Here is a 9,694-nt window from a genome sequence, read left to right as displayed (position 1 = left end):
TTTATTGCTGTGAAAGCACACAAATGTGGGTGAAATGGAAGGCAAAAATGTGGGATGCTGTCATATGCAAAAATGTGAATTTTGTTCATCACTGTCATCCGGTGAGATTTTGACTAGAGGGAGTACAGCTATGACCTGAAATTACTTTTCGTAGCTTTTTAGGAGAGCATTTTAGCTAACCCTAACCCTTTTCCTTGCCTTAATCTAAATCTCCTATTCTGCTACGTTAATTATCCTAACCTGCTGGATAAATTCTCCTAATCTGCTACAAAGAAGTGAATTTAGGTTGTAGCTGTACTCCCTCTAGACAGAACCACTGAGGTTAGCATAGGGCTAACATGTGCCAGAGATGGTAGAGAAAGCGAGACACCCCACCCCCTCATTTTTTATGATTGGGTTGGGGCCACTCTGGTCTACTTATTTCCCCCGCCCTGCAGACTGGTTACCCAAGTGCTAGACCACTAAGGTATAATGAACTGGAGACAGCGTCCAAGATCAACATAATCTACTCGGATAACATGTTGACAACGTTGCTGCTCCCTGTGTGCACTGAGTGCTAGTGGTATGTGACTCACCACCTGGATTTGATCATATGTAGCAACATTTTGAAATGTTTATTTTTTATTTTTTTTACATTGGATAAAAGTAGAGACTCAGAGCTACACAATGGTATATCATACCCTGCATTTTTTAGGAACAATGGGAAAGTAATTCTACTTTGAAAGTTGATAAACTTGTAAACTCACTTTTGAGAAAATGGCCTTTGAATGTTTTGGTATCTAGTGAAGAGCTCTTCTTTGTCTACACACATTCAGCATTGTTCACACCCTCTTAAGCTTTAGCCCCACCCATCTCGTTTCACTCTCGGTTCATTCAGAGCGCACACTTGATGTTCTGGCCGATGATTTATTTACCTCTGGATATCATGAAAATAGCCTAACCAGCTCTGCTGGCAACAATTTCATTACGCTTTTTTGCCAACGTTTATTGACACCAGCCTACGGGTGTTGTACACTTTAGCTTAAGACATGTAGCTAGCTAGCTAGGTAAACAATGAACCTAGCTAGGTAAACAATGTGTAAGATAACACACGTCACGCAATGTTAGCTAACAAGCCAGCTAACGTTAGCAAGTTAAACAACAATGAACATAGTGCCAAATCATGTTGTTACTACCCTGCATGAATCTGCTGAGAGCTAACCAACCAGGTTCAATGTTTGCTAGCTAACATTAGGCTCTAACTAGCTAAACAAATGTTTCTGGGATACAAATAATATCATACACCTAATGTTAGCTAAGGAGCCAGCCAGCTAACGTTACCTAGTTAACAGTACACTTAGGCTTGAAATGAAACCACTTTCTGTCAAAATTAGAAATGTGTAATATCTGAAAATGTAGCTAGCAGGACCATCTTACCCATAAACATCATTTACATTTACATTTAAGTCATTTAGCAGACGCTCTTATCCAGAGCGACTTACAAATTGGTGCATTCACCTTATGACATCCAGTGGAACAGCCACTTTACAATAGTGCATCTAAATCTTTTAAGGGGGGTGAGAAGGATTACTTTATCCTATCCTAGGTATTCCTTAAAGAGGTGGGGTTTCAGGTGTCTCCGGAAGGTGGTGATTGACTCCGCTGTCCTGGCGTCGTGAGGGAGTGTGTTCCACCATTGGGGAGCCAGAGCAGCGAACAGTTTTGACTGGGCTGAGCGGGAACTGTACTTCCTCAGTGGTAGGGAGGCGAGCAGGCCAGAGGTGGATGAACGCAGTGCCCTTGTTTGGGTGTAGGGCCTGATCAGAGCCTGGAGGTACTGAGGTGCCGTTCCCCTCACAGCTCCGTAGGCAAGCCCCATGGTCTTGTAGCGGATGCGAGCTTCAACTGGAAGCCAGTGGAGAGAGCGGAGGAGCGGGGTGACGTGGAGAGAACTTGGGAAGGTTGAACACCAGACGGGCTGCGGCGTTCTGGATGAGTTGTAGGGGTTTAATGGCACAGGCAGGAGCCCAGCCAACAGCGAGTTGCAGTAATCCAGACGGGAGATGACAAGTGCCTGGATTAGGACCTGCGCCGCTTCCTGTGTGAGGCAGGGTCGTACTCTGCGGATGTTGTAGAGCATGAACCTACAGGAACGGGCCACCGCCTTGATGTTAGTTGAGAACGACAGGGTGTTGTCCAGGATCACGCCAAGGTTCTTAGCACTCTGGGAGGAGGACACAATGGAGTTGTCAACCGTGATGGCGAGATCATGGAACGGGCAGTCCTTCCCCCGGGAGGAAGAGCAGCTCCGTCTTGCCGAGGTTCAGCTTGAGGTGGTGATCCGTCATCCACACTGATATGTCTGCCAGACATGCAGAGATGCGATTCGCCACCTGGTCATCAGAAGGGGGAAAGGAGAAGATTAATTGTGTGTCGTCTGCATAGCAATGATAGGAGAGACCATGTGAGGTTATGACAGAGCCAAGTGACTTGGTGTATAGCGAGAATAGTAGAGGGCCTAGAACAGAGCCCTGGGGGACACCAGTGGTGAGAGCGCGTGGTGAGGAGACAGATTCTCGCCACGCCACCTGGTAGGAGCGACCTGTCAGGTAGGACGCAATCCAAGCGTGGGCCGCGCCGGAGATGCCCAACTCGGAGAGGGTGGAGAGGAGGATCTGATGGTTCACAGTATCGAAGGCAGCCGATAGGTCTAGAAGGATGAGAGCAGAGGAGAGAGAGTTAGCTTTAGCAGTGCGGAGCGCCTCCGTGATACAGAGAAGAGCAGTCTCAGTTGAATGACTAGTCTTGAAACCTGACTGATTTGGATCAAGAAGGTCATTCTGAGAGAGATAGCGGGAGAGCTGGCCAAGGACGGCACGTTCAAGAGTTTTGGAGAGAAAAGAAAGAAGGGATACTGGTCTGTAGTTGTTGACATCGGAGGGATCGAAAGTGTAGGTTTTTTCAGAAGGGGTGCAACTCTCGCTCTCTTGAAGACGGAAGGGACGTAGCCAGCGGTCAGGGATGAGTTGATGAGCGAGGTGAGGTAAGGGAGAAGGTCTCCGGAAATGGTCTGGAGAAGAGAGGAGGGGATAGGGTCGAGTGGGCAGGTTGTTGGGCGGCCGGCCGTCACAAGACGCGAGATTTCATCTGGAGAGAGAGGGAGAAAGAGGTCAGAGCACAGGGTAGGGCAGTGTGAGCAGAACCAGCGGTGTCGTTTGACTTAGCAAACGAGGATCGGATGTCGTCGACCTTCTTTTCAAAATGGTTGACGAAGTCATCTGCAGAGAGGGAGGAGGGGGGAGGGGAGGAGGATTCAGGAGGGAGGAGAAGGTGGCAAAGAGCTTCCTAGGGTTAGAAGCAGATGCTTGGAATTTAGAGTGGTAGAAAGTGGTACATACATACATACATGATGGGCGCGTCTCCCTGTCACAAATGCCATGCCACGGTTGCCCTTGGTTTGAAGATGTATTTTTTCTCCATCTCTTTAACTATTATACTCTAATTCCACTAGTTTCAAAACTCGATCCTCCAGAAAGTGGAGAGCAACACTTATGCCGCTCCACTACATGATAATTATTTTTTTAAAGCCGCGTTTGACAGGATTACCAACACAGACTGACCAGCTCAAATAGACAGAAGCCTTCTGTATGGCAGACCAATCCGAACTCCTCTCTCGGCATGTCCAGCCCACTCATTATCTCAGCCAATCATGGATAGTGGGAAGGTTGCTGTCTTTTTCTGTGGCTTAACCAACAAGGCTCGTAATTTAACAGTTCTATTCGTATTTACAGATGGCATACAAGTTTGTTATTAAGGCACATGAAAGTTCACATGTTCCAGAAGGCATTTCTGCCCCCCAAAAAATCAATTTTGATTTAAAAAAATGAAAAGTTCAAATGGCTCTCCTGTGTAGTTGTGACTTGCGACATACGCCTAGTTTTGTGAAATGGGTCACATATAACTGGATGCAAACTGGATATAGATGGTCCATGAATCAGTGTATTCATTCATATTAACTGGAGACTGCGTCCAAGATGTCTGACTGTTGTTTTAAAGGTAATCTACTCACATTTGCATATGCCAATTAATGGACCGTCTATCCGGGTTACATCCGGAGGTCAGTTCATTTGCAGTACCAAAGAAAAACTGTAGGAGCAGTCTAAACTGTTCTTCTAGACCGAAACCCTGGCTCATTGGTGCGAACTTGAGAACATTGCCTAGAAAACAACGGTTGGACGTCTGGACGCAGTCTGCAGTTCTTATTATACCTGTGGTTCGCATACGTCGCTTCGTGGTTGCTGCCATCTTGCTAGTTACGGTTTTACTTGGACTATTCCGCCTGCGCACTAGTAATGGAGCAGCACGAGCATGAGCGTGTGAAGGAAATGTTGTCTGAAGAGATGGAGACGGAGCCAGTCACATGTAGGAACCAATCCAATGAATCATGTTTATGTAGGTTTTTATGTAGCCCTTTCAGATATCACTTCAGAACTGTACTTTATGCAGTTTGACTGTGACCTTTCCAGCTTGCTTACAATAAAGACTGATTCATTGAATATTGCCTTTGAGTGTCCCTCGGTTGAATTTCCACTACAATTTATCAACAACTAACAAGATCAGTGATTCCACCTGAGGAGCATCCCAGTGAAGTTCTGCGAGGGAGACACTGGTGCTGCATTCCATAGTGGGAAAGCGTAAAGGAATTTCCCGTCTGACCAAAGACGATGTGGATCTGCCCAGACCAGACTTGTCCTGAGCTCCCCGGGGTCTTCTGAATTTTAGTAAGGCAATTTAAATAATTTGATAAAATTACAAAATCAAAAGTATTAGAAGGCTATTATTAACTAGTCTTAGAGAGAAGACTAGAGCGAGGGCAGGGAAGGTAGGTACCAATGGCAAGCCCCGCTGACAGCTGTTTGTAGGCATTTTATTGAAGTGTCTACATGGTCTGCAGCCACTACTAATAGCACAAGATGTTATTGAGCATGTGGTTGTTATTTTACATGTATAGCAAGTAGCTTCAAAAGAACCGTTGAAGATGCACATGGAGTAATATGGGAGATTAATGAGTGTGTTTGGAAATAGTACTAAGTGAATGTGGATGTGAGAGTTGTGTGAGTGTGGAAAGGACGTGTTAACATATACACTGACAGTAGGTATGCATTTGGTGTAGTGCATGATTTTGGAACATTGTGGAAGAATAGAGGGTTTTGTCCTCTGTTGGAGGCTGTTCAACTCTCCTCATCAATCCTGGTGATGAAGTGTCAGGTCCATACTCCCTCTAAAGATGACATTTCTCTGGGGAATGCCAAGGCTGACTGTGCAGCTGCTTCTTCTTCTGTTTCCCCAGTAGAGAATTGGGAAAGTAACCGAAAGGTTGCTAGATCGAATCCCTGAGCTGACAAGGTAAAAATCTGTCATTCTGCCCCTGAACAAGGCAGTTAATCTCACTGATCCTAGGCCGTCATTGTAAATAAGAATGTCATGCCCTGGTCTTAGTATTTTGTGTTTTCTTTATTATTTTGGTCAGGCCAGGGTGTGACATGGGTTAATTATGTGGTGTGTTTTGTCTTGTTTTTTTTTGTAGGGATTGGGATTGTGGTATAGTGGGGTTATCTAGAAAAGTTTATGGTTGCCTGAAGTGGTTCTCAATCAGAGGCAGGTGTTTATCGTTGTCTCTGATTGGGAACCATATTTAGGCAGCCATGTTCTTTGAGTGTTTTGTGGGTGATTGTTCTTGTCTCTATGTTTGTTTGCACCAGATAGGCTGTTTGGGTTTTCACGTTACGTTTGTTGTTTTGTATTGTTCGTGTTTTCATATTTATTAAAGATGTATACAAATAACCACGCTGCATTTTGGTCTGATCCCTGCTACACCTCCTCTTCAGAGGAAGAGGAGAAAGAAAACCTGAACAAAGAAGTTGTTCTTAACTGGCTTGCCTAGTTAAATAAAACAATTCTGCAAATGGTAGCATTTCCTGTTTGCACTAACCCTTTCTCTTTTAATGATGTCGTTGCTTTACAGGCCATGGCTAAAACTCAAGTGGGCGGGGCGCTGTCATAAGGACGCCTCGGGTGTATTGCTTGAGTGGATCAGACCTGCCATGCCCCGTTGTACTTTCCACTTCCTCGCAAAATTTTCACATGGTCCAGACCTTGTGTCCAAAGGAGGGATGGTGGATCTTGTAACTGAATATTGATGTACAGTAGATTTTACTGTGTTTGCAGAACATTTAGATTTGTATGACTAACCATTTTGGACGTGGCATTTCAGTATCCCCTGCGTCCCATCCAAGGCCTGAAGGATCTTTTGAGCACTTAATGATGGACTTCCTCGAGTTGACCTCTTGTGAGGGGAATAAGTATTATTTGTTGATTGTTGACATGTTTTCTAAATGGATTGAAGCTTTCCCTTGTAGGAGAGCCACAGCGGCTTCTGTGGCGAAGCACTCGTGAGAGAGATCATACCTAGGTGGACTCCGCCATCAAAAATGTATTCTGACAATGGTCACATTTTGTGAATGAGATTGTTCAGAGGCTTTGCAGATTGATTTGAGAACAAATCCTCAATCTGGGGGCACGGTCGAAAGGATGAAGCAATCTTTGAAAACGAAACTAACCAAATTGATTGGTGAAACAAGGCTGACATGAGTGAAAGCGCTTCAAATCAAATGTTATTTGTCACATGAGCCTAATAAAACAGGTGTAGACCTTACTGTGAAATGCTTACATAAAAGCCCTTAAGCAAAAATGCAGTTTTAAGAAAAGAGTTAAGAAAATATTTACAAAATAAACTAAAGTAAGACATGTTTTAAGTAATACAATAGAATAACAATAACGAGGCTCTGTACAGGGGGTGCCAGTACAGAGTCAATGTCCAGGGGTACAGGTTAGTTGAGTTAATTTGTACATGTAGGAAGGGGTAAAGTGACTGTGCATAGATAATAAACAGTGAGTTTGATTGTTCGTCTGAGGGCATAGCAGGATTTCTTATAAGTGTCCGGATTAGTGTCCGGCTCCTTGAAAGCAGCAGTTCTATTCTTTAGCTTGGTGCGGATGTTGCCTGTAATCCATGGCTTCTGGTTGGGATATGTACGTACGGTTACTGTGGGGACGACGTCGCCGTTGCACTTATTGATGAAGCCGGTGACTGAGGTGGTATACTCCTCAATGCCATTGGATGAATCCCAAAACATTTTCCAGTTCAGGCTAGCAAAACAGTCCTGTAGCATAGCATCCGCGTCATCTGACTACTTCCGTAATGAGTGAGTCACTGGCTTTAGTCTTTGCTTGTAAGCAGCAATCAGGAAGATAGAATTATGGTCAGATTTGCCAAATGGAGTGAGAGCTTTGTATGCGTCTCTGTGTGTGGAGTAAAGGTGGTCTAGAGTTTTTTTTCCCTCTGGTTGCCCATGTGACATGCTGGTGGAAATTAGGTACAACGTATTTAAGTTCCATTAGCACTGACAAGTATGAGATACAGATCCCATACAGTCACTGGTCTCTCTCCACACGGGGTGCTGACTGGCCGTCCCATGTGGATGACAAATACACCTTTTCCCCAGAACAGGTTGTCCCTGCAAGGAATGGAGGAAGACATGGTTGAGTATTGTGTCACCCTTAACAGTGTTTTCCCCCGGGTGAAGGCGTCTTTGCCAAATCTAGCAGGTGGAGCTGAACACTGTTTGAATCCAGGTGATTTCGTGGTGGTGAAAGACTTTAGGAGAAAGAGTTGGAAGGAACCCCATTGGAGAGGCCTATACCAAGTTCATCTGACCATGCCCACTGCGGTGAAGGTTGCTGAGAGAGATACCTGGATCCACGAGTCGCACTGCAGACGAGTTTCTGATACAGAAGAAGATGGGGCCTCGCCAGTTCCGGTGGTGCAGTGTGGCCCTCCTCTGAATTAGCACAGGAGTGCTAATAAGAACAGTAGGTTGGCCTCTTGTGGGAAACCTGACAGAAGTAGATGAGATGAGTTCTAAGCCAAAGGGAACAACGCAGGCCCAGAGTAGTGGCCAAGAAGTAGATGGTCATCGGAGAAGGAGAGCCCTTGCTGGGCCCCCATAACCATGATGACAATCTGTTCCTCTCTAGAGCAGATATGGTTGCTAATCTTACGTCTGGACAAAAAGTGTGTTGGGTGTGTGGGTTGGGGCCAGTTAAGGTAGGAGCAGGTTTACCACTTGTGGGAGTTCCCAGAGGGGTAAATCTGACTATGCAAATGGCCTTACCATTCTTAGTAGAGATGCCACATAACATCAATGGGTCAGGGTTTTCTGCATTACACAACCACAGTTAACCATTAACAATGCCGACACTGGGGAACCTGGTAATGTTACTTATGGTATTTCAGTCTATAATGTTATTATCCCTTTGTGAGGAGCTCCAAATGGAACCTATTGATGGAACATATTGGCTGTGTGGTAAGATGGCTGTGGTGACAGCTTTGTGGTGACAGCTATGAGAACCGTTCCAAATAATTAGAGGGATCTGAAGGCTCTGTTAAGAGACTACAAACCTCCTGGAATGAGGGGAGATAAGAGGTCACTAATTGACATCACTCACACACCTGCCTCCAGGTTATTTGTTGCGCTCTTCCCTGGGTATGGAGTTGCATGTGCCCTAGACCAAATCCGTGACATCTCTAGACACATAGAGAAAATTGGCAATGAACTCAAATAATTGCGTAAGTTAGCTCTGCAAAACAGAGAGGCTCTTGACTCTCTTCTGGCAGGTTAAGGGGGCACTTGTGTAATGATTGGCAATTATGGTTGTACTTTGTCCCAGATTAAAAAACATGAGCTGGAATGAACCATGAACCAGAAAAAAATAGTTTGTGTGGAGGTGCTGACTAACTGCGAATAAACTATAAACTATCAAAATAAATAAAGTCACACTCCCATATATAAACTCCCAGCAATTTAATTGGTATTTACCAATGTTTTGGCATCACAGTGCCTTCCTCAGGGTGACCACTCTTCTAATGTGACTAATCTTGCCTAATACATTGTGATTGTTGCTAAACAAAATCCCCCAAAACCAGAGTGGACGCTTGCAACTTGGTTGGAATCCCTGTTTGGAAGTTGTGGATCCCAAATTGCCCAATATGCTACAACGTTAGTTTGCCTAATTGTGTTATAAACCTCCTGTAAAGCTATCTGTGCCTCTCTGGCTAATAAGATCTCAGCAGCTATCAGCTTTCATTCCCCCCTGTAGAGAAGGATGATGAGTAATGATTGAAGGTTGTTTTCATTTGAACAAGTTTAGAAGGTAATGTCATCTAAACCAATAATCTGTTTCCATTACGTGGAACACTGAGCTAATAAGCCAGCACCAACTTTTTGAAGGTCTTAGTAGATCTGTTAAACAACAGGTTTTATGATTTGACTAAGTAGATGTCCAAGGGGCAGTTAATGCAGAACATATGTCAATGCAACCCGATTGCGGTAAGAGCTTTGGACATTTATTCACCTCTGAATCTACAGATCTCTTGTGTGTGTGTGTGCATTTTTGATATACTCTCTCCCGTTGATAATAACCTTTGGTTGTAGATTTGACCTTTTATTATGATGATTATGAATGAAATTAGATTCACTCCCGTTAATAGAAGTATAACCTTTATTATGATGATAGTATTACCATGAATGAAATTGGATAATAAAGAAGCATATGTGTAACTGCATGAAGCGAAGGTCTTAAGTTAAGACATTCT

This window comes from Oncorhynchus keta, chromosome 15, assembly GCF_023373465.1.
Source record: "Oncorhynchus keta strain PuntledgeMale-10-30-2019 chromosome 15, Oket_V2, whole genome shotgun sequence".
Lineage (NCBI taxonomy): Eukaryota > Metazoa > Chordata > Actinopteri > Salmoniformes > Salmonidae > Oncorhynchus > Oncorhynchus keta.
Note: the sequence above shows the minus strand (reverse complement) of the source record.